Below are 24,986 nucleotides of genomic sequence, written 5' to 3' on the forward strand. Positions count from 1 at the left end.
GCCAGCAGATGGAGACACTGGGGGATAATTTTCTAAGGATTTATACTGATTTTTCCTGTCTGAATTTGTCGCACAGAAAGTTGCAGGCCAAATATGTGTGACATTTCTGCGACTTTAGCTACTAGAGCATTTTTACAACATTATACATAGGTGCTGAATACATAAAAAGCGACTGTTCAGCGACAGACAAGTCGCATCGGCTGAAAGTAGGCCAGAATGTCAGTCCATGTTGGAGCAGGTTTAGATACAGTCTAAAGTATAGATCTCAAAGTCTGTGCACAGAATTTAGCAAGGGCCTCGCACCTTCTGATGCATCAGGTAGGTGCACAATAGCATAGCCTAACCCTCTGTACTTTGGTCTATATTGATGCGGGACATAGACAGCCAGCTGATGACCAATCCATTAGTGCAATGGATGGCTGGAAGCATTTGTCTTTGCCTTTGCAATACCACAGAAGCAATGCATGGTCAATGTACAGCAATGACACACCTGTGTGAACAGCCAGGAGACCCCCCCCCCCCCCCCCCATGTTATGTTACATAGTTACATAGTTAGTACGGTCGAAAAAAGACATATGTCCATCAAGTTCAATCAGGGAATTAAGGGGTAGGGGTGTGGCGCGATATTGGGGAAGGGATGAGATTTTATATTTCTTCATAAGCATTAATCTTATTTTGTCAATTAGGAACATTCAGCACCCACCCGCTATCAAGGCAGCTGCCTATCATGTCATGCCCTACCTGCACAGGTGTGCTGGCTACTCAAATGATCCAATTAAGGAGGCCATTTAGTCAGCAGCAGCAGAAGTCCTGTGCCTGGACGCTCCAACAGCGGCCAGACACAAGCAGAAGCAGAAGCAGAAGCAGCAGCAGCACCACCTTTTGTTTTTTGGCTGCAGCAGCAGCAAGGCCCACAGGGCTGGCTAGCTGGCTAGCCAGCAAGCAGGTAGCAATGAAAGTAGGAATCTTTCTTTTTAACCCTGTAAGGGGGTGGTGCACTGTACCCGAAGATACTGCCATATCGGGTCAATGCATAGGGCGACGGAAGCAAGCTTCGAAATCGGCCCCCGTTCTCAAAAATCCATTTAATATATGGTCCCCAGATAGGGGACGTATCAGATATTAAACTGATAAGAACAGATACTACACTTGATCTTAGCCAAAAGGCCGAGAAGCGATAACCGTGAAAGGGGCGGGCCCAACAAGGTGCCCTTCATGGGCACTATCACTGCTTGCTGTCAGGGAGGCTGCCAGACAATTTTCCATGCACACTCTGGGCTGGGGGGCAGTCAACCACCAGTACACACAGCAGAACCTAAACCCATACCATTATTGCTAAGCAGCAAGACAGGGGCCCATTGCACTCCCACGGGGCCTTTTTAAATGCAATCCATAACCCGGATTTGCCAGGAACCCTTCTTACTCCTCCTACTTGCATGTGACACTGGGCTTAGGATCTGCATAGGAAACACACACACAAGCACACACCTACCTTTGTTGCCTGCAGATGCCTCCTTGGCTGTCCCCAAACGGTATCAAACCAACACCCACGGGAAGCTGTAAGCATAGAGGACATGCCTGCACCCCATTGGACTTACCTGTGTGGGTTAAACCCGGGTTATTTGACAACCTATGGCGGTGATGGTTCTGCTCAGGCAGAGCAGTGCTGATGCTCCTCATAAAGCTGTCGCTGCTGTGAAGGTTCTAGGTGACATCACAAATCCCTATGGTTACATACACAACAAAGCTGGGTTGTTGTTGTTTACACTCTGCAAGGCCTGTGGAAGTGAGTGACATCATAGCACTGTAGTTCTGAGGGTTCTAGATGGATGCAACAATCTCCTGTTGCTTCTATGAAGGCCATAATAGACGACATCACCAAACAGCTCCATAGTCACATACACAGCAAAGGAGAGATGTTGTTTACACCTAGTGATGTCAGTGGTATTGAGTGACATCACAGCACAGTGCTAAGGCTCCTGGGCCTGGACACAGCAGCGGCTGCAATATCTCAACGGAGAATACGTTTATATATATGTGTGTGTGTGCGCGTATATATATATATATATATATATATATATATATATATATATATATTTCTCCGCCGAAATCACTTTTAAACCCATTTCCACCTTTTTTTCCCTTCTCTTCCTCTTACTTTTTTTTCACGTTTTTTTACGTTTTTCTCCTTTTCGCCTCTTTTCTGGGCGTATTATTCTTCTTTTTCTTCTTTTTTTTCGTCTAATGTATACCCCATCAGTGCAGCAATGCTTATTCAATACCGCCAGCAGATGGAGACACTGGGGGATAATTTTCTAAGGATTTATACTGATTTTTCCTGTCTGAATTTGTCGCACAGAAAGTTGCAGGCCAAATATGTGTGACATTTCTGCGACTTTAGCTTCTAGAGCATTTTTACAACATTATACATAGGTGCTGAATACATAAAAAGCGACTGTTCAGCGACAGACAAGTCGCATCGGCTGAAAGTAGGCCAGAATGTCAGTCCATGTTGGAGCAGGTTTAGATACAGTCTAAAGTATAGATCTCAAAGTCTGTGCACAGAATTTAGCAAGGGCCTCGCACCTTCTGATGCATCAGGTAGGTGCACAATAGCATAGCCTAACCCTCTGTACTTTGGTCTATATTGATGCGGGACATAGACAGCCAGCTGATGACCAATCCATTAGTGCAATGGATGGCTGGAAGCATTTGTCTTTGCCTTTGCAATACCACAGAAGCAATGCATGGTCAATGTACAGCAATGACACACCTGTGTGAACAGCCAGGAGACCCCCCCCCCCCCCCCCCATGTTATGTTACATAGTTACATAGTTAGTACGGTCGAAAAAAGACATATGTCCATCAAGTTCAACCAGGGAATTAAGGGGTAGGGGTGTGGCGCGATATTGGGGAAGGGATGAGATTTTATATTTCTTCATAAGCATTAATCTTATTTTGTCAATTAGGAACATTCAGCACCCACCCGCTATCAAGGCAGCTGCCTATCATGTCATGCCCTACCTGCACAGGTGTGCTGGCTACTCAAATGATCCAATTAAGGAGGCCATTTAGTCAGCAGCAGCAGAAGTCCTGTGCCTGGACGCTCCAACAGCGGCCAGACACAAGCAGAAGCAGAAGCAGCAGAAGCAGCAGCAGCACCACCTTTTGTTTTTTGGCTGCAGCAGCAGCAAGGCCCACAGGGCTGGCTAGCTGGCTAGCCAGCAAGCAGGTAGCAATGAAAGTAGGAATCTTTCTTTTTAACCCTGTAAGGGGGTGGTGCACTGTACCCGAAGATACTGCCATATCGGGTCAATGCATAGGGCGACGGAAGCAAGCTTCGAAATCGGCCCCCGTTCTCAAAAATCCATTTAATATATGGTCCCCAGATAGGGGACGTATCAGATATTAAACTGATAAGAACAGATACTACACTTGATCTTAGCCAAAAGGCCGAGAAGCGATAACCGTGAAAGGGGCGGGCCCAACAAGGTGCCCTTCATGGGCACTATCACTGCTTGCTGTCAGGGAGGCTGCCAGACAATTTTCCATGCACACTCTGGGCTGGGGGGCAGTCAACCACCAGTACACACAGCAGAACCTAAACCCATACCATTATTGCTAAGCAGCAAGACAGGGGCCCATTGCACTCCCACGGGGCCTTTTTAAATGCAATCCATAACCCGGATTTGCCAGGAACCCTTCTTACTCCTCCTACTTGCATGTGACACTGGGCTTAGGATCTGCATAGGAAACACACACACAAGCACACACCTACCTTTGTTGCCTGCAGATGCCTCCTTGGCTGTCCCCAAACGGTATCAAACCAACACCCACGGGAAGCTGTAAGCATAGAGGACATGCCTGCACCCCATTGGACTTACCTGTGTGGGTTAAACCCGGGTTATTTGACAACCTATGGCGGTGATGGTTCTGCTCAGGCAGAGCAGTGCTGATGCTCCTCATAAAGCTGTCGCTGCTGTGAAGGTTCTAGGTGACATCACAAATCCCTATGGTTACATACACAACAAAGCTGGGTTGTTGTTGTTTACACTCTGCAAGGCCTGTGGAAGTGAGTGACATCATAGCACTGTAGTTCTGAGGGTTCTAGATGGATGCAACAATCTCCTGTTGCTTCTATGAAGGCCATAATAGACGACATCACCAAACAGCTCCATAGTCACATACACAGCAAAGGAGAGATGTTGTTTACACCTAGTGATGTCAGTGGTATTGAGTGACATCACAGCACAGTGCTAAGGCTCCTGGGCCTGGACACAGCAGCGGCTGCAATATCTCAACGGAGAATACGTTTATATATATGTGTGTGTGTGCGCGTATATATATATATATATATATATATATATATATATATATATTTCTCCGCCGAAATCACTTTTAAACCCATTTCCACCTTTTTTTCCCTTCTCTTCCTCTTACTTTTTTTTCACGTTTTTTTACGTTTTTCTCCTTTTCGCCTCTTTTCTGGGCGTATTATTCTTCTTTTTCTTCTTTTTTTTCGTCTAATGCATACCCCATCAGTGCAGCAATGCTTATTCAATACCGCCAGCAGATGGAGACACTGGGGGATAATTTTCTAAGGATTTATACTGATTTTTCCTGTCTGAATTTGTCGCACAGAAAGTTGCAGGCCAAATATGTGTGACATTTCTGCGACTTTAGCTTCTAGAGCATTTTTACAACATTATACATAGGTGCTGAATACATAAAAAGCGACTGTTCAGCGACAGACAAGTCGCATCGGCTGAAAGTAGGCCAGAATGTCAGTCCATGTTGGAGCAGGTTTAGATACAGTCTAAAGTATAGATCTCAAAGTCTGTGCACAGAATTTAGCAAGGGCCTCGCACCTTCTGATGCATCAGGTAGGTGCACAATAGCATAGCCTAACCCTCTGTACTTTGGTCTATATTGATGCGGGACATAGACAGCCAGCTGATGACCAATCCATTAGTGCAATGGATGGCTGGAAGCATTTGTCTTTGCCTTTGCAATACCACAGAAGCAATGCATGGTCAATGTACAGCAATGACACACCTGTGTGAACAGCCAGGAGACCCCCCCCCCCCCCCCATGTTATGTTACATAGTTACATAGTTAGTACGGTCGAAAAAAGACATATGTCCATCAAGTTCAACCAGGGAATTAAGGGGTAGGGGTGTGGCGCGATATTGGGGAAGGGATGAGATTTTATATTTCTTCATAAGCATTAATCTTATTTTGTCAATTAGGAACATTCAGCACCCACCCGCTATCAAGGCAGCTGCCTATCATGTCATGCCCTACCTGCACAGGTGTGCTGGCTACTCAAATGATCCAATTAAGGAGGCCATTTAGTCAGCAGCAGCAGAAGTCCTGTGCCTGGACGCTCCAACAGCGGCCAGACACAAGCAGAAGCAGAAGCAGCAGAAGCAGCAGCAGCACCACCTTTTGTTTTTTGGCTGCAGCAGCAGCAAGGCCCACAGGGCTGGCTAGCTGGCTAGCCAGCAAGCAGGTAGCAATGAAAGTAGGAATCTTTCTTTTTAACCCTGTAAGGGGGTGGTGCACTGTACCCGAAGATACTGCCATATCGGGTCAATGCATAGGGCGACGGAAGCAAGCTTCGAAATCGGCCCCCGTTCTCAAAAATCCATTTAATATATGGTCCCCAGATAGGGGACGTATCAGATATTAAACTGATAAGAACAGATACTACACTTGATCTTAGCCAAAAGGCCGAGAAGCGATAACCGTGAAAGGGGCGGGCCCAACAAGGTGCCCTTCATGGGCACTATCACTGCTTGCTGTCAGGGAGGCTGCCAGACAATTTTCCATGCACACTCTGGGCTGGGGGGCAGTCAACCACCAGTACACACAGCAGAACCTAAACCCATACCATTATTGCTAAGCAGCAAGACAGGGGCCCATTGCACTCCCACGGGGCCTTTTTAAATGCAATCCATAACCCGGATTTGCCAGGAACCCTTCTTACTCCTCCTACTTGCATGTGACACTGGGCTTAGGATCTGCATAGGAAACACACACACAAGCACACACCTACCTTTGTTGCCTGCAGATGCCTCCTTGGCTGTCCCCAAACGGTATCAAACCAACACCCACGGGAAGCTGTAAGCATAGAGGACATGCATGCACCCCATTGGACTTACCTGTGTGGGTTAAACCCGGGTTATTTGACAACCTATGGCGGTGATGGTTCTGCTCAGGCAGAGCAGTGCTGATGCTCCTCATAAAGCTGTCGCTGCTGTGAAGGTTCTAGGTGACATCACAAATCCCTATGGTTACATACACAACAAAGCTGGGTTGTTGTTGTTTACACTCTGCAAGGCCTGTGGAAGTGAGTGACATCATAGCACTGTAGTTCTGAGGGTTCTAGATGGATGCAACAATCTCCTGTTGCTTCTATGAAGGCCATAATAGACGACATCACCAAACAGCTCCATAGTCACATACACAGCAAAGGAGAGATGTTGTTTACACCTAGTGATATCAGTGGTATTGAGTGACATCACAGCACAGTGCTAAGGCTCCTGGGCCTGGACACAGCAGCGGCTGCAATATCTCAACGGAGAATACGTTTATATATATGTGTGTGTGTGCGCGTATATATATATATATATATATATATATATATATATATATATATATATTTCTCCGCCGAAATCACTTTTAAACCCATTTCCACCTTTTTTTCCCTTCTCTTCCTCTTACTTTTTTTTCACGTTTTTTTACGTTTTTCTCCTTTTCGCCTCTTTTCTGGGCGTATTATTCTTCTTTTTCTTCTTTTTTTTCGTCTAATGCATACCCCATCAGTGCAGCAATGCTTATTCAATACCGCCAGCAGATGGAGACACTGGGGGATAATTTTCTAAGGATTTATACTGATTTTTCCTGTCTGAATTTGTCGCACAGAAAGTTGCAGGCCAAATATGTGTGACATTTCTGCGACTTTAGCTTCTAGAGCATTTTTACAACATTATACATAGGTGCTGAATACATAAAAAGCGACTGTTCAGCGACAGACAAGTCGCATCGGCTGAAAGTAGGCCAGAATGTCAGTCCATGTTGGAGCAGGTTTAGATACAGTCTAAAGTATAGATCTCAAAGTCTGTGCACAGAATTTAGCAAGGGCCTCGCACCTTCTGATGCATCAGGTAGGTGCACAATAGCATAGCCTAACCCTCTGTACTTTGGTCTATATTGATGCGGGACATAGACAGCCAGCTGATGACCAATCCATTAGTGCAATGGATGGCTGGAAGCATTTGTCTTTGCCTTTGCAATACCACAGAAGCAATGCATGGTCAATGTACAGCAATGACACACCTGTGTGAACAGCCAGGAGACCCCCCCCCCCCCCCCCCATGTTATGTTACATAGTTACATAGTTAGTACGGTCGAAAAAAGACATATGTCCATCAAGTTCAACCAGGGAATTAAGGGGTAGGGGTGTGGCGCGATATTGGGGAAGGGATGAGATTTTATATTTCTTCATAAGCATTAATCTTATTTTGTCAATTAGGAACATTCAGCACCCACCCGCTATCAAGGCAGCTGCCTATTATGTCATGCCCTACCTGCACAGGTGTGCTGGCTACTCAAATGATCCAATTAAGGAGGCCATTTAGTCAGCAGCAGCAGAAGTCCTGTGCCTGGACGCTCCAACAGCGGCCAGACACAAGCAGAAGCAGAAGCAGCAGAAGCAGCAGCAGCACCACCTTTTGTTTTTTGGCTGCAGCAGCAGCAAGGCCCACAGGGCTGGCTAGCTGGCTAGCCAGCAAGCAGGTAGCAATGAAAGTAGGAATCTTTCTTTTTAACCCTGTAAGGGGGTGGTGCACTGTACCCGAAGATACTGCCATATCGGGTCAATGCATAGGGCGACGGAAGCAAGCTTCGAAATCGGCCCCCGTTCTCAAAAATCCATTTAATATATGGTCCCCAGATAGGGGACGTATCAGATATTAAACTGATAAGAACAGATACTACACTTGATCTTAGCCAAAAGGCCGAGAAGCGATAACCGTGAAAGGGGCGGGCCCAACAAGGTGCCCTTCATGGGCACTATCACTGCTTGCTGTCAGGGAGGCTGCCAGACAATTTTCCATGCACACTCTGGGCTGGGGGGCAGTCAACCACCAGTACACACAGCAGAACCTAAACCCATACCATTATTGCTAAGCAGCAAGACAGGGGCCCATTGCACTCCCACGGGGCCTTTTTAAATGCAATCCATAACCCGGATTTGCCAGGAACCCTTCTTACTCCTCCTACTTGCATGTGACACTGGGCTTAGGATCTGCATAGGAAACACACACACAAGCACACACCTACCTTTGTTGCCTGCAGATGCCTCCTTGGCTGTCCCCAAACGGTATCAAACCAACACCCACGGGAAGCTGTAAGCATAGAGGACATGCATGCACCCCATTGGACTTACCTGTGTGGGTTAAACCCGGGTTATTTGACAACCTATGGCGGTGATGGTTCTGCTCAGGCAGAGCAGTGCTGATGCTCCTCATAAAGCTGTCGCTGCTGTGAAGGTTCTAGGTGACATCACAAATCCCTATGGTTACATACACAACAAAGCTGGGTTGTTGTTGTTTACACTCTGCAAGGCCTGTGGAAGTGAGTGACATCATAGCACTGTAGTTCTGAGGGTTCTAGATGGATGCAACAATCTCCTGTTGCTTCTATGAAGGCCATAATAGACGACATCACCAAACAGCTCCATAGTCACATACACAGCAAAGGAGAGATGTTGTTTACACCTAGTGATGTCAGTGGTATTGAGTGACATCACAGCACAGTGCTAAGGCTCCTGGGCCTGGACACAGCAGCGGCTGCAATATCTCAACGGAGAATACGTTTATATATATGTGTGTGTGTGCGCGTATATATATATATATATATATATATATATATATATATATATTCTCCGCCGAAATCACTTTTAAACCCATTTCCACCTTTTTTTCCCTTCTCTTCCTCTTACTTTTTTTTCACGTTTTTTTACGTTTTTCTCCTTTTCGCCTCTTTTCTGGGCGTATTATTCTTCTTTTTCTTCTTTTTTTTTCGTCTAATGCATACCCCATCAGTGCAGCAATGCTTATTCAATACCGCCAGCAGATGGAGACACTGGGGGATAATTTTCTAAGGATTTATACTGATTTTTCCTGTCTGAATTTGTCGCACAGAAAGTTGCAGGCCAAATATGTGTGACATTTCTGCGACTTTAGCTTCTAGAGCATTTTTACAACATTATACATAGGTGCTGAATACATAAAAAGCGACTGTTCAGCGACAGACAAGTCGCATCGGCTGAAAGTAGGCCAGAATGTCAGTCCATGTTGGAGCAGGTTTAGATACAGTCTAAAGTATAGATCTCAAAGTCTGTGCACAGAATTTAGCAAGGGCCTCGCACCTTCTGATGCATCAGGTAGGTGCACAATAGCATAGCCTAACCCTCTGTACTTTGGTCTATATTGATGCGGGACATAGACAGCCAGCTGATGACCAATCCATTAGTGCAATGGATGGCTGGAAGCATTTGTCTTTGCCTTTGCAATACCACAGAAGCAATGCATGGTCAATGTACAGCAATGACACACCTGTGTGAACAGCCAGGAGACCCCCCCCCCCCCCCCCATGTTATGTTACATAGTTACATAGTTAGTACGGTCGAAAAAAGACATATGTCCATCAAGTTCAACCAGGGAATTAAGGGGTAGGGGTGTGGCGCGATATTGGGGAAGGGATGAGATTTTATATTTCTTCATAAGCATTAATCTTATTTTGTCAATTAGGAACATTCAGCACCCACCCGCTATCAAGGCAGCTGCCTATCATGTCATGCCCTACCTGCACAGGTGTGCTGGCTACTCAAATGATCCAATTAAGGAGGCCATTTAGTCAGCAGCAGCAGAAGTCCTGTGCCTGGACGCTCCAAAAGCGGCCAGACACAAGCAGAAGCAGAAGCAGCAGAAGCAGCAGCAGCACCACCTTTTGTTTTTTGGCTGCAGCAGCAGCAAGGCCCACAGGGCTGGCTAGCTGGCTAGCCAGCAAGCAGGTAGCAATGAAAGTAGGAATCTTTCTTTTTAACCCTGTAAGGGGGTGGTGCACTGTACCCGAAGATACTGCCATATCGGGTCAATGCATAGGGCGACGGAAGCAAGCTTCGAAATCGGCCCCCGTTCTCAAAAATCCATTTAATATATGGTCCCCAGATAGGGGACGTATCAGATATTAAACTGATAAGAACAGATACTACACTTGATCTTAGCCAAAAGGCCGAGAAGCGATAACCGTGAAAGGGGCGGGCCCAACAAGGTGCCCTTCATGGGCACTATCACTGCTTGCTGTCAGGGAGGCTGCCAGACAATTTTCCATGCACACTCTGGGCTGGGGGGCAGTCAACCACCAGTACACACAGCAGAACCTAAACCCATACCATTATTGCTAAGCAGCAAGACAGGGGCCCATTGCACTCCCACGGGGCCTTTTTAAATGCAATCCATAACCCGGATTTGCCAGGAACCCTTCTTACTCCTCCTACTTGCATGTGACACTGGGCTTAGGATCTGCATAGGAAACACACACACAAGCACACACCTACCTTTGTTGCCTGCAGATGCCTCCTTGGCTGTCCCCAAACGGTATCAAACCAACACCCACGGGAAGCTGTAAGCATAGAGGACATGCCTGCACCCCATTGGACTTACCTGTGTGGGTTAAACCCGGGTTATTTGACAACCTATGGCGGTGATGGTTCTGCTCAGGCAGAGCAGTGCTGATGCTCCTCATAAAGCTGTCGCTGCTGTGAAGGTTCTAGGTGACATCACAAATCCCTATGGTTACATACACAACAAAGCTGGGTTGTTGTTGTTTACACTCTGCAAGGCCTGTGGAAGTGAGTGACATCATAGCACTGTAGTTCTGAGGGTTCTAGATGGATGCAACAATCTCCTGTTGCTTCTATGAAGGCCGTAATAGACGACATCACCAAACAGCTCCATAGTCACATGCACAGCAAAGGAGAGATGTTGTTTACACCTAGTGATGTCAGTGGTATTGAGTGACATCACAGCACAGTGCTAAGGCTCCTGGGCCTGGACACAGCAGCGGCTGCAATATCTCAACGGAGAATACGTTTATATATATGTGTGTGTGTGCGCGTATATATATATATATATATATATATATATATATATATATATTTCTCCGCCAAAATCACTTTTAAACCCATTTCCACCTTTTTTTCCCTTCTCTTCCTCTTACTTTTTTTTCACGTTTTTTTTACGTTTTTCTCCTTTTCGCCTCTTTTCTGGGCGTATTATTCTTCTTTTTCTTCTTTTTTTTCGTCTAATGCATACCCCATCAGTGCAGCAATGCTTATTCAATACCGCCAGCAGATGGAGACACTGGGGGATAATTTTCTAAGGATTTATACTGATTTTTCCTGTCTGAATTTGTCGCACAGAAAGTTGCAGGCCAAATATGTGTGACATTTCTGCGACTTTAGCTTCTAGAGCATTTTTACAACATTATACATAGGTGCTGAATACATAAAAAGCGACTGTTCAGCGACAGACAAGTCGCATCGGCTGAAAGTAGGCCAGAATGTCAGTCCATGTTGGAGCAGGTTTAGATACAGTCTAAAGTATAGATCTCAAAGTCTGTGCACAGAATTTAGCAAGGGCCTCGCACCTTCTGATGCATCAGGTAGGTGCACAATAGCATAGCCTAACCCTCTGTACTTTGGTCTATATTGATGCGGGACATAGACAGCCAGCTGATGACCAATCCATTAGTGCAATGGATGGCTGGAAGCATTTGTCTTTGCCTTTGCAATACCACAGAAGCAATGCATGGTCAATGTACAGCAATGACACACCTGTGTGAACAGCCAGGAGACCCCCCCCCCCCCCCATGTTATGTTACATAGTTACATAGTTAGTACGGTCGAAAAAAGACATATGTCCATCAAGTTCAACCAGGGAATTAAGGGGTAGGGGTGTGGCGCGATATTGGGGAAGGGATGAGATTTTATATTTCTTCATAAGCATTAATCTTATTTTGTCAATTAGGAACATTCAGCACCCACCCGCTATCAAGGCAGCTGCCTATCATGTCATGCCCTACCTGCACAGGTGTGCTGGCTACTCAAATGATCCAATTAAGGAGGCCATTTAGTCAGCAGCAGCAGAAGTCCTGTGCCTGGACGCTCCAACAGCGGCCAGACACAAGCAGAAGCAGAAGCAGCAGCAGCACCACCTTTTGTTTTTTGGCTGCAGCAGCAGCAAGGCCCACAGGGCTGGCTAGCTGGCTAGCCAGCAAGCAGGTAGCAATGAAAGTAGGAATCTTTCTTTTTAACCCTGTAAGGGGGTGGTGCACTGTACCCGAAGATACTGCCATATCGGGTCAATGCATAGGGCGACGGAAGCAAGCTTCGAAATCGGCCCCCGTTCTCAAAAATCCATTTAATATATGGTCCCCAGATAGGGGACGTATCAGATATTAAACTGATAAGAACAGATACTACACTTGATCTTAGCCAAAAGGCAGAGAAGCGATAACCGTGAAAGGGGCGGGCCCAACAAGGTGCCCTTCATGGGCACTATCACTGCTTGCTGTCAGGGAGGCTGCCAGACAATTTTCCATGCACACTCTGGGCTGGGGGGCAGTCAACCACCAGTACACACAGCAGAACCTAAACCCATACCATTATTGCTAAGCAGCAAGACAGGGGCCCATTGCACTCCCACGGGGCCTTTTTAAATGCAATCCATAACCCGGATTTGCCAGGAACCCTTCTTACTCCTCCTACTTGCATGTGACACTGGGCTTAGGATCTGCATAGGAAACACACACAAGCACACACCTACCTTTGTTGCCTGCAGATGCCTCCTTGGCTGTCCCCAAACGGTATCAAACCAACACCCACGGGAAGCTGTAAGCATAGAGGACATGCCTGCACCCCATTGGACTTACCTGTGTGGGTTAAACCCGGGTTATTTGACAACCTATGGCGGTGATGGTTCTGCTCAGGCAGAGCAGTGCTGATGCTCCTCATAAAGCTGTCGCTGCTGTGAAGGTTCTAGGTGACATCACAAATCCCTATGGTTACATACACAACAAAGCTGGGTTGTTGTTGTTTACACTCTGCAAGGCCTGTGGAAGTGAGTGACATCATAGCACTGTAGTTCTGAGGGTTCTAGATGGATGCAACAATCTCCTGTTGCTTCTATGAAGGCCATAATAGACGACATCACCAAACAGCTCCATAGTCACATACACAGCAAAGGAGAGATGTTGTTTACACCTAGTGATGTCAGTGGTATTGAGTGACATCACAGCACAGTGCTAAGGCTCCTGGGCCTGGACACAGCAGCGGCTGCAATATCTCAACGGAGAATACGTTTATATATATGTGTGTGTGTGCGCGTATATATATATATATATATATATATATATATATATATATATTTCTCCGCCGAAATCACTTTTAAACCCATTTCCACCTTTTTTTCCCTTCTCTTCCTCTTACTTTTTTTTCACGTTTTTTTTACGTTTTTCTCCTTTTCGCCTCTTTTCTGGGCGTATTATTCTTCTTTTTCTTCTTTTTTTTCGTCTAATGCATACCCCATCAGTGCAGCAATGCTTATTCAATACCGCCAGCAGATGGAGACACTGGGGGATAATTTTCTAAGGATTTATACTGATTTTTCCTGTCTGAATTTGTCGCACAGAAAGTTGCAGGCCAAATATGTGTGACATTTCTGCGACTTTAGCTTCTAGAGCATTTTTACAACATTATACATAGGTGCTGAATACATAAAAAGCGACTGTTCAGCGACAGACAAGTCGCATCGGCTGAAAGTAGGCCAGAATGTCAGTCCATGTTGGAGCAGGTTTAGATACAGTCTAAAGTATAGATCTCAAAGTCTGTGCACAGAATTTAGCAAGGGCCTCGCACCTTCTGATGCATCAGGTAGGTGCACAATAGCATAGCCTAACCCTCTGTACTTTGGTCTATATTGATGCGGGACATAGACAGCCAGCTGATGACCAATCCATTAGTGCAATGGATGGCTGGAAGCATTTGTCTTTGCCTTTGCAATACCACAGAAGCAATGCATGGTCAATGTACAGCAATGACACACCTGTGTGAACAGCCAGGAGACCCCCCCCCCCCCCCATGTTATGTTACATAGTTACATAGTTAGTACGGTCGAAAAAAGACATATGTCCATCAAGTTCAACCAGGGAATTAAGGGGTAGGGGTGTGGCGCGATATTGGGGAAGGGATGAGATTTTATATTTCTTCATAAGCATTAATCTTATTTTGTCAATTAGGAACATTCAGCACCCACCCGCTATCAAGGCAGCTGCCTATCATGTCATGCCCTACCTGCACAGGTGTGCTGGCTACTCAAATGATCCAATTAAGGAGGCCATTTAGTCAGCAGCAGCAGAAGTCCTGTGCCTGGACGCTCCAACAGCGGCCAGACACAAGCAGAAGCAGAAGCAGCAGAAGCAGCAGCAGCACCACCTTTTGTTTTTTGGCTGCAGCAGCAGCAAGGCCCACAGGGCTGGCTAGCTGGCTAGCCAGCAAGCAGGTAGCAATGAAAGTAGGAATCTTTCTTTTTAACCCTGTAAGGGGGTGGTGCACTGTACCCGAAGATACTGCCATATCGGGTCAATGCATAGGGCGACGGAAGCAAGCTTCGAAATCGGCCCCCGTTCTCAAAAATCCATTTAATATATGGTCCCCAGATAGGGGACGTATCAGATATTAAACTGATAAGAACAGATACTACACTTGATCTTAGCCAAAAGGCCGAGAAGCGATAACCGTGAAAGGGGCGGGCCCAACAAGGTGCCCTTCATGGGCACTATCACTGCTTGCTGTCAGGGAGGCTGCCAGACAATTTTCCATGCACACTCTGGGCTGGGGGGCAGTCAACCACCAGTACACACAGCAGAACCTAAACCCATACCTATATTGCTAAGCAGCAAGACAGGGGCCCATTGCACTCCCACGGGGCCTTTTTAAATGCAATCCATAACCCGGATTTGCCAGGAACCCTTCTTACTCCTCCTACTTGCATGTGACACTGGGCTTAGGATCTGCATAGGAAACACACACACAAGCACACACCTACCTTTGTTGCCTGCAGATGCCTCCTTGGCTGTCCCCAAACGGTATCAAACCAACACCCACGGGAAGCTGTAAGCATAGAGGACATGCCTGCACCCCATTGGACTTACCTGTGTGGGTTAAACCCGGGTTATTTGACAACCTATGGCGGTGATGGTTCTGCTCAGGCAGAGCAGTGCTGATGCTCCTCATAAAGCTGTCGCTGCTGTGAAGGTTCTAGGTGACATCACAAATCCCTATGGTTACATACACAACAAAGCTGGGTTGTTGTTGTTTACACTCTGCAAGGCCTGTGGAAGTGAGTGACATCATAGCACTGTAGTTCTGAGGGTTCTAGATGGATGCAACAATCTCCTGTTGCTTCTATGAAGGCCATAATAGACGACATCACCAAACAGCTCCATAGTCACATACACAGCAAAGGAGAGATGTTGTTTACACCTAGTGATGTCAGTGGTATTGAGTGACATCACAGCACAGTGCTAAGGCTCCTGGGCCTGGACACAGCAGCGGCTGCAATATCTCAACGGAGAATACGTTTATATATATGTGTGTGTGTGCGCGTATATATATATATATATATATATATATATATATATATATATATATTCTCCGCCGAAATCACTTTTAAACCCATTTCCACCTTTTTTTCCCTTCTCTTCCTCTTACTTTTTTTTCACGTTTTTTTACGTTTTTCTCCTTTTCGCCTCTTTTCTGGGCGTATTATTCTTCTTTTTCTTCTTTTTTTTCGTCTAATGCATACCCCATCAGTGCAGCAATGCTTATTCAATACCGCCAGCAGATGGAGACACTGGGGGATAATTTTCTAAGGATTTATACTGATTTTTCCTGTCTGAATTTGTCGCACAGAAAGTTGCAGGCCAAATATGTGTGACATTTCTGCGACTTTAGCTTCTAGAGCATTTTTACAACATTATACATAGGTGCTGAATACATAAAAAGCGACTGTTCAGCGACAGACAAGTCGCATCGGCTGAAAGTAGGCCAGAATGTCAGTCCATGTTGGAGCAGGTTTAGATACAGTCTAAAGTATAGATCTCAAAGTCTGTGCACAGAATTTAGCAAGGGCCTCGCACCTTCTGATGCATCAGGTAGGTGCACAATAGCATAGCCTAACCCTCTGTACTTTGGTCTATATTGATGCGGGACATAGACAGCCAGCTGATGACCAATCCATTAGTGCAATGGATGGCTGGAAGCATTTGTCTTTGCCTTTGCAATACCACAGAAGCAATGCATGGTCAATGTACAGAAATGACACACCTGTGTGAACAGCCAGGAGACCCCCCCCCCCCCCCCCATGTTATGTTACATAGTTACATAGTTAGTACGGTCGAAAAAAGACATATGTCCATCAAGTTCAACCAGGGAATTAAGGGGTAGGGGTGTGGCGCGATATTGGGGAAGGGATGAGATTTTATATTTCTTCATAAGCATTAATCTTATTTTGTCAATTAGGAACATTCAGCACCCACCCGCTATCAAGGCAGCTGCCTATCATGTCATGCCCTACCTGCACAGGTGTGCTGGCTACTCAAATGATCCAATTAAGGAGGCCATTTAGTCAGCAGCAGCAGAAGTCCTGTGCCTGGACGCTCCAACAGCGGCCAGACACAAGCAGAAGCAGAAGCAGCAGAAGCAGCAGCAGCACCACCTTTTGTTTTTTGGCTGCAGCAGCAGCAAGGCCCACAGGGCTGGCTAGCTGGCTAGCCAGCAAGCAGGTAGCAATGAAAGTAGGAATCTTTCTTTTTAACCCTGTAAGGGGGTGGTGCACTGTACCCGAAGATACTGCCATATCGGGTCAATGCATAGGGCGACGGAAGCAAGCTTCGAAATCGGCCCCCGTTCTCAAAAATCCATTTAATATATGGTCCCCAGATAGGGGACGTATCAGATATTAAACTGATAAGAACAGATACTACACTTGATCTTAGCCAAAAGGCCGAGAAGCGATAACCGTGAAAGGGGCGGGCCCAACAAGGTGCCCTTCATGGGCACTATCACTGCTTGCTGTCAGGGAGGCTGCCAGACAATTTTCCATGCACACTCTGGGCTGGGGGGGCAGTCAACCACCAGTACACACAGCAGAACCTAAACCCATACCATTATTGCTAAGCAGCAAGACAGGGGCCCATTGCACTCCCACGGGGCCTTTTTAAATGCAATCCATAACCCGGATTTGCCAGGAACCCTTCTTACTCCTCCTACTTGCATGTGACACTGGGCTTAGGATCTGCATAGGAAACACACACACAAGCACACACCTACCTTTGTTGCCTGCAGATGCCTCCTTGGCTGTCCCCAAACGGTATCAAACCAACACCCACGGGAAGCTGTAAGCATAGAGGACATGCCTGCACCCCATTGGACTTACCTGTGTGGGTTAAACCCGGGTTATTTGACAACCTATGGCGGTGATGGTTCTGCTCAGGCAGAGCAGTGCTGATGCTCCTCATAAAGCTGTCGCTGCTGTGAAGGTTCTAGGTGACATCACAAATCCCTATGGTTACATACACAACAAAGCTGGGTTGTTGTTGTTTACACTCTGCAAGGCCTGTGGAAGTGAGTGACATCATAGCACTGTAGTTCTGAGGGTTCTAGATGGATGCAACAATCTCCTGTTGCTTCTATGAAGGCCATAATAGACGACATCACCAAACAGCTCCATAGTCACATACACAGCAAAGGAGAGATGTTGTTTACACCTAGTGATGTCAGTGGTATTGAGTGACATCACAGCACAGTGCTAAGGCTCCTGGGCCTGGACACAGCAGCGGCTGCAATATCTCAACGGAGAATACGTTTATATATATGTGTGTGTGTGCGCGTATATATATATATATATATATATATATATATATATATATATATTTCTCCGCCGAAATCACTTTTAAACCCATTTCCACCTTTTTTTCCCTTCTCTTCCTCTTACTTTTTTTTCACGTTTTTTTACGTTTTTCTCCTTTTCGCCTCTTTTCTGGGCGTATTATTCTTCTTTTTCTTCTTTTTTTTCGTCTAATGCATACCCCATCAGTGCAGCAATGCTTATTCAATACCGCCAGCAGATGGAGACACTGGGGGATAATTTTCTAAGGATTTATACTGATTTTTCCTGTCTGAATTTGTCGCACAGAAAGTTGCAGGCCAAATATGTGTGACATTTCTGCGACTTTAGCTTCTAGAGCATTTTTACAACATTATACATAGGTGCTGAATACATAAAAAGCGACTGTTCAGCGACAGACAAGTCGCATCGGCTGAAAGTAGGCCAGAATGTCAGTCCATGTTGGAGCAGGTTTAGATACAGTCTAAAGTATAGATCTCAAAGTCTGTGCACAGAATTTAGCAAGGGCCTCGCACCTTCTGATGCATCAGGTAGGTGCACAATAGCATAGCCTAACCCTCTGTACTTTGGTCTATATTGATGCGGGACATAGACAGCCAGCTGATGACCAATCCATTAGTGCAATGGATGGCTGGAAGCATTTGTCTTTGCCTTTGCAATACCACAGAAGCAATGCATGGTCAATGTACAGCAATGACACACCTGTGTGAACAGCCAGGAGACCCCCCCCCCCCCCCATGTTATGTTACATAGTTACATAGTTAGTACGGTCGAAAAAAGACATATGTCCATCAAGTTCAACCAGGGAATTAAGGGGTAGGGGTGTGGCGCGATATTGGGGAAGGGATGAGATTTTATATTTCTTCATAAGCATTAATCTTATTTTGTCAATTAGGAACATTCAGCACCCACCCGCTATCAAGGCAGCTGCCTATCATGTCATGCCCTACCTGCACAGGTGTGCTGGCTACTCAAATGATCCAATTAAGGAGGCCATTTAGTCAGCAGCAGCAGAAGTCCTGTGCCTGGACGCTCCAACAGCGGCCAGACACAAGCAGAAGCAGAAGCAGCAGAAGCAGCAGCAGCACCACCTTTTGTTTTTTGGCTGCAGCAGCAGCAAGGCCCACAGGGCTGGCTAGCTGGCTAGCCAGCAAGCAGGTAGCAATGAAAGTAGGAATCTTTCTTTTTAACCCTGTAAGGGGGTGGTGCACTGTACCCGAAGATACTGCCATATCGGGTCAATGCATAGGGCGACGGAAGCAAGCTTCGAAATCGGCCCCCGTTCTCAAAAATCCATTTAATATATGGTCCCCAGATAGGGGACGTATCAGATATTAAACTGATAAGAACAGATACTACACTTGATCTTAGCCAAAAGGCCGAGAAGCGATAACCGTGAAAGGGGCGGGCCCAACAAGGTGCCCTTCATGGGCACTATCACTGCTTGCTGTCAGGGAGGCTGCCAGACAATTTTCCATGCACACTCTGGGCTGGGGGGCAGTCAACCACCAGTACACACAGCAGAACCTAAACCCATACCATTATTGCTAAGCAGCAAGACAGGGGCCCATTGCACTCCCACGGGGCCTTTTTAAATGCAATCCATAACCCGGATTTGCCAGGAACCCTTCTTACTCCTCCTACTTGCATGTGACACTGGGCTTAGGATCTGCATAGGAAACACACACACAAGCACACACCTACCTTTGTTGCCTGCAGATGCCTCCTTGGCTGTCCCCAAACGGTATCAAACCAACACCCACGGGAAGCTGTAAGCATAGAGGACATGCCTGCACCCCATTGGACTTACCTGTGTGGGTTAAACCCGGGTTATTTGACAACCTATGGCGGTGATGGTTCTGCTCAGGCAGAGCAGTGCTGATGCTCCTCATAAAGCTGTCGCTGCTGTGAAGGTTCTAGGTGACATCACAAATCCCTATGGTTACATACACAACAAAGCTGGGTTGTTGTTGTTTACACTCTGCAAGGCCTGTGGAAGTGAGTGACATCATAGCACTGTAGTTCTGAGGGTTCTAGATGGATGCAACAATCTCCTGTTGCTTCTATGAAGGCCATAATAGACGACATCACCAAACAGCTCCATAGTCACATACACAGCAAAGGAGAGATGTTGTTTACACCTAGTGATGTCAGTGGTATTGAGTGACATCACAGCACAGTGCTAAGGCTCCTGGGCCTGGACACAGCAGCGGCTGCAATATCTCAACGGAGAATACGTTTATATATATGTGTGTGTGTGCGCGTATATATATATATATATATATATATATATATATATATATATATTTCTCCGCCGAAATCACTTTTAAACCCATTTCCACCTTTTTTTCCCTTCTCTTCCTCTTACTTTTTTTTCACGTTTTTTTACGTTTTTCTCCTTTTCGCCTCTTTTCTGGGCGTATTATTCTTCTTTTTCTTCTTTTTTTTCGTCTAATGCATACCCCATCAGTGCAGCAATGCTTATTCAATACCGCCAGCAGATGGAGACACTGGGGGATAATTTTCTAAGGATTTATACTGATTTTTCCTGTCTGAATTTGTCGCACAGAAAGTTGCAGGCCAAATATGTGTGACATTTCTGCGACTTTAGCTTCTAGAGCATTTTTACAACATTATACATAGGTGCTGAATACATAAAAAGCGACTGTTCAGCGACAGACAAGTCGCATCGGCTGAAAGTAGGCCAGAATGTCAGTCCATGTTGGAGCAGGTTTAGATACAGTCTAAAGCATAGATCTCAAAGTCTGTGCACAGAATTTTGCAAGGGCCTCGCACCTTCTGATGCATCAGGTAGGTGCACAATAGCATAGCCTAACCCTCTGTACTTTGGTCTATATTGATGCGGGACATAGACAGCCAGCTGATGACCAATCCATTAGTGCAATGGATGGCTGGAAGCATTTGTCTTTGCCTTTGCAATACCACAGAAGCAATGCATGGTCAATGTACAGCAATGACACACCTGTGTGAACAGCCAGGAGACCCCCCCCCCCCCATGTTATGTTACATAGTTACATAGTTAGTACGGTCGAAAAAAGACATATGTCCATCAAGTTCAACCAGGGAATTAAGGGGTAGGGGTGTGGCGCGATATTGGGGAAGGGATGAGATTTTATATTTCTTCATAAGCATTAATCTTATTTTGTCAATTAGGAACATTCAGCACCCACCCGCTATCAAGGCAGCTGCCTATCATGTCATGCCCTACCTGCACAGGTGTGCTGGCTACTCAAATGATCCAATTAAGGAGGCCATTTAGTCAGCAGCAGCAGAAGTCCTGTGCCTGGACGCTCCAACAGCGGCCAGACACAAGCAGAAGCAGAAGCAGCAGAAGCAGCAGCAGCACCACCTTTTGTTTTTTGGCTGCAGCAGCAGCAAGGCCCACAGGGCTGGCTAGCTGGCTAGCCAGCAAGCAGGTAGCAATGAAAGTAGGAATCTTTCTTTTTAACCCTGTAAGGGGGTGGTGCACTGTACCCGAAGATACTGCCATATCGGGTCAATGCATAGGGCGACGGAAGCAAGCTTCGAAATCGGCCCCCGTTCTCAAAAATCCATTTAATATATGGTCCCCAGATAGGGGACGTATCAGATATTAAACTGATAAGAACAGATACTACACTTGATCTTAGCCAAAAGGCCGAGAAGCGATAACCGTGAAAGGGGCGGGCCCAACAAGGTGCCCTTCATGGGCACTATCACTGCTTGCTGTCAGGGAGGCTGCCAGACAATTTTCCATGCACACTCTGGGCTGGGGGGCAGTCAACCACCAGTACACACAGCAGAACCTAAACCCATACCATTATTGCTAAGCAGCAAGACAGGGGCCCATTGCACTCCCACGGGGCCTTTTTAAATGCAATCCATAACCCGGATTTGCCAGGAACCCTTCTTACTCCTCCTACTTGCATGTGACACTGGGCTTAGGATCTGCATAGGAAACACACACACAAGCACACACCTACCTTTGTTGCCTGCAGATGCCTCCTTGGCTGTCCCCAAACGGTATCAAACCAACACCCACGGGAAGCTGTAAGCATAGAGGACATGCCTGCACCCCATTGGACTTACCTGTGTGGGTTAAACCCGGGTTATTTGACAACCTATGGCGGTGATGGTTCTGCTCAGGCAGAGCAGTGCTGATGCTCCTCATAAAGCTGTCGCTGCTGTGAAGGTTCTAGGTGACATCACAAATCCCTATGGTTACATACACAACAAAGCTGAGCTGGGTTGTTGTTGTTTACACTCTGCAAGGCCTGTGGAAGTGAGTGACATCATAGCACTGTAGTTCTGAGGGTTCTAGATGGATGCAACAATCTCCTGTTGCTTCTATGAAGGCCATAATAGACGACATCACCAAACAGCTCCATAGTCACATACACAGCAAAGGAGAGATGTTGTTTACACCTAGTGATGTCAGTGAAATTGAGTGACATCACAGCACAGTGCTAAGGCTCCTGGGCCTGGACACAGCAGCGGCTGCAATATCTCAACGGAGAATACGTTTATATATATGTGTGTGTGTGCGCGTATATATATATATATATATATATATATATATATATATATATATATTTCTCCGCCGAAATCACTTTTAAACCCATTTCCACCTTTTTTTCCCTTCTCTTCCTCTTACTTTTTTTTCACGTTTTTTTACGTTTTTCTCCTTTTCGCCTCTTTTCTGGGCGTATTATTCTTCTTTTTCTTCTTTTTTTTCGTCTAATGCATACCCCATCAGTGCAGCAATGCTTATTCAATACCGCCAGCAGATGGAGACACTGGGGGATAATTTTCTAAGGATTTATACTGATTTTTCCTGTCTGAATTTGTCGCACAGAAAGTTGCAGGCCAAATATGTGTGACATTTCTGCGACTTTAGCTTCTAGAGCATTTTTACAACATTATACATAGGTGCTGAATACATAAAAAGCGACTGTTCAGCGACAGACAAGTCGCATCGGCTGAAAGTAGGCCAGAATGTCAGTCCATGTTGGAGCAGGTTTAGATACAGTCTAAAGTATAGATCTCAAAGTCTGTGCACAGAATTTAGCAAGGGCCTCGCACCTTCTGATGCATCAGGTAGGTGCACAATAGCATAGCCTAACCCTCTGTACTTTGGTCTATATTGATGCGGGACATAGACAGCCAGCTGATGACCAATCCATTAGTGCAATGGATGGCTGGAAGCATTTGTCTTTGCCTTTGCAATACCACAGAAGCAATGCATGGTCAATGTACAGCAATGACACACCTGTGTGAACAGCCAGGAGACCCCCCCCCCATGTTATGTTACATAGTTACATAGTTAGTACGGTCGAAAAAAGACATATGTCCATCAAGTTCAACCAGGGAATTAAGGGGTAGGGGTGTGGCGCGATATTGGGGAAGGGATGAGATTTTATATTTCTTCATAAGCATTAATCTTATTTTGTCAATTAGGAACATTCAGCACCCACCCGCTATCAAGGCAGCTGCCTATCATGTCATGCCCTACCTGCACAGGTGTGCTGGCTACTCAAATGATCCAATTAAGGAGGCCATTTAGTCAGCAGCAGCAGAAGTCCTGTGCCTGGACGCTCCAACAGCGGCCAGACACAAGCAGAAGCAGAAGCAGCAGAAGCAGCAGCAGCACCACCTTTTGTTTTTTGGCTGCAGCAGCAGCAAGGCCCACAGGGCTGGCTAGCTGGCTAGCCAGCAAGCAGGTAGCAATGAAAGTAGGAATCTTTCTTTTTAACCCTGTAAGGGGGTGGTGCACTGTACCCGAAGATACTGCCATATCGGGTCAATGCATAGGGCGACGGAAGCAAGCTTCGAAATCGGCCCCCGTTCTCAAAAATCCATTTAATATATGGTCCCCAGATAGGGGACGTATCAGATATTAAACTGATAAGAACAGATACTACACTTGATCTTAGCCAAAAGGCCGAGAAGCGATAACCGTGAAAGGGGCGGGCCCAACAAGGTGCCCTTCATGGGCACTATCACTGCTTGCTGTCAGGGAGGCTGCCAGACAATTTTCCATGCACACTCTGGGCTGGGGGGCAGTCAACCACCAGTACACACAGCAGAACCTAAACCCATACCATTATTGCTAAGCAGCAAGACAGGGGCCCATTGCACTCCCACGGGGCCTTTTTAAATGCAATCCATAACCCGGATTTGCCAGGAACCCTTCTTACTCCTCCTACTTGCATGTGACACTGGGCTTAGGATCTGCATAGGAAACACACACACAAGCACACACCTACCTTTGTTGCCTGCAGATGCCTCCTTGGCTGTCCCCAAACGGTATCAAACCAACACCCACGGGAAGCTGTAAGCATAGAGGACATGCCTGCACCCCATTGGACTTACCTGTGTGGGTTAAACCCGGGTTATTTGACAACCTATGGCGGTGATGGTTCTGCTCAGGCAGAGCAGTGCTGATGCTCCTCATAAAGCTGTCGCTGCTGTGAAGGTTCTAGGTGACATCACAAATCCCTATGGTTACATACACAACAAAGCTGGGTTGTTGTTGTTTACACTCTGCAAGGCCTGTGGAAGTGAGTGACATCATAGCACTGTAGTTCTGAGGGTTCTAGATGGATGCAACAATCTCCTGTTGCTTCTATGAAGGCCATAATAGACGACATCACCAAACAGCTCCATAGTCACATACACAGCAAAGGAGAGATGTTGTTTACACCTAGTGATGTCAGTGGTATTGAGTGACATCACAGCACAGTGCTAAGGCTCCTGGGCCTGGACACAGCAGCGGCTGCAATATCTCAACGGAGAATACGTTTATATATATGTGTGTGTGTGCGCGTATATATATATATATATATATATATATATATATATATTTCTCCGCCGAAATCACTTTTAAACCCATTTCCACCTTTTTTTCCCTTCTCTTCCTCTTACTTTTTTTTCACGTTTTTTTACGTT

General features: G+C 46.1%; 11 non-coding genes across 11 annotated transcripts; all 11 read right to left on the reverse strand.

Annotated features, from left to right (window-relative positions):
* Window positions 1-988: 988 nt before the first annotated feature.
* On the reverse strand, window positions 989-1,179 carry LOC130330357 (U2 spliceosomal RNA). The gene has a single exon (XR_008873526.1). It is a non-coding gene; the product is annotated as a U2 spliceosomal RNA (small nuclear RNA).
* Window positions 1,180-3,274: 2,095 nt separating this feature from the next.
* On the reverse strand, window positions 3,275-3,465 carry LOC130330358 (U2 spliceosomal RNA). Its single transcript, XR_008873527.1, has one exon. It is a non-coding gene; the product is annotated as a U2 spliceosomal RNA (small nuclear RNA).
* Window positions 3,466-5,554: 2,089 nt separating this feature from the next.
* LOC130330359 (U2 spliceosomal RNA) lies at window positions 5,555-5,745 on the reverse strand. Its single transcript, XR_008873528.1, has one exon. It is a non-coding gene; the product is annotated as a U2 spliceosomal RNA (small nuclear RNA).
* A 2,097-nt stretch (window positions 5,746-7,842) lies between these two features.
* LOC130330360 (U2 spliceosomal RNA) lies at window positions 7,843-8,033 on the reverse strand. The gene has a single exon (XR_008873529.1). It is a non-coding gene; the product is annotated as a U2 spliceosomal RNA (small nuclear RNA).
* Window positions 8,034-10,123: 2,090 nt separating this feature from the next.
* LOC130330361 (U2 spliceosomal RNA) lies at window positions 10,124-10,314 on the reverse strand. Its single transcript, XR_008873530.1, has one exon. It is a non-coding gene; the product is annotated as a U2 spliceosomal RNA (small nuclear RNA).
* Window positions 10,315-12,394: 2,080 nt separating this feature from the next.
* Window positions 12,395-12,585, reverse strand: LOC130330397 (U2 spliceosomal RNA). Its single transcript, XR_008873562.1, has one exon. It is a non-coding gene; the product is annotated as a U2 spliceosomal RNA (small nuclear RNA).
* Window positions 12,586-14,672: 2,087 nt separating this feature from the next.
* On the reverse strand, window positions 14,673-14,863 carry LOC130330363 (U2 spliceosomal RNA). Its single transcript, XR_008873531.1, has one exon. It is a non-coding gene; the product is annotated as a U2 spliceosomal RNA (small nuclear RNA).
* Window positions 14,864-16,956: 2,093 nt separating this feature from the next.
* On the reverse strand, window positions 16,957-17,147 carry LOC130330364 (U2 spliceosomal RNA). Its single transcript, XR_008873532.1, has one exon. It is a non-coding gene; the product is annotated as a U2 spliceosomal RNA (small nuclear RNA).
* A 2,091-nt stretch (window positions 17,148-19,238) lies between these two features.
* On the reverse strand, window positions 19,239-19,429 carry LOC130330365 (U2 spliceosomal RNA). Its single transcript, XR_008873533.1, has one exon. It is a non-coding gene; the product is annotated as a U2 spliceosomal RNA (small nuclear RNA).
* Window positions 19,430-21,517: 2,088 nt separating this feature from the next.
* Window positions 21,518-21,708, reverse strand: LOC130330367 (U2 spliceosomal RNA). Its single transcript, XR_008873535.1, has one exon. It is a non-coding gene; the product is annotated as a U2 spliceosomal RNA (small nuclear RNA).
* Window positions 21,709-23,800: 2,092 nt separating this feature from the next.
* LOC130330368 (U2 spliceosomal RNA) lies at window positions 23,801-23,991 on the reverse strand. The gene has a single exon (XR_008873536.1). It is a non-coding gene; the product is annotated as a U2 spliceosomal RNA (small nuclear RNA).
* Between the last annotated feature and the right edge of the window lie 995 nt (window positions 23,992-24,986).

The sequence above is a fragment of the Hyla sarda genome, unplaced genomic scaffold (genome assembly GCF_029499605.1).
Source record: "Hyla sarda isolate aHylSar1 unplaced genomic scaffold, aHylSar1.hap1 scaffold_335, whole genome shotgun sequence".
NCBI classification, from domain to species: domain Eukaryota; kingdom Metazoa; phylum Chordata; class Amphibia; order Anura; family Hylidae; genus Hyla; species Hyla sarda.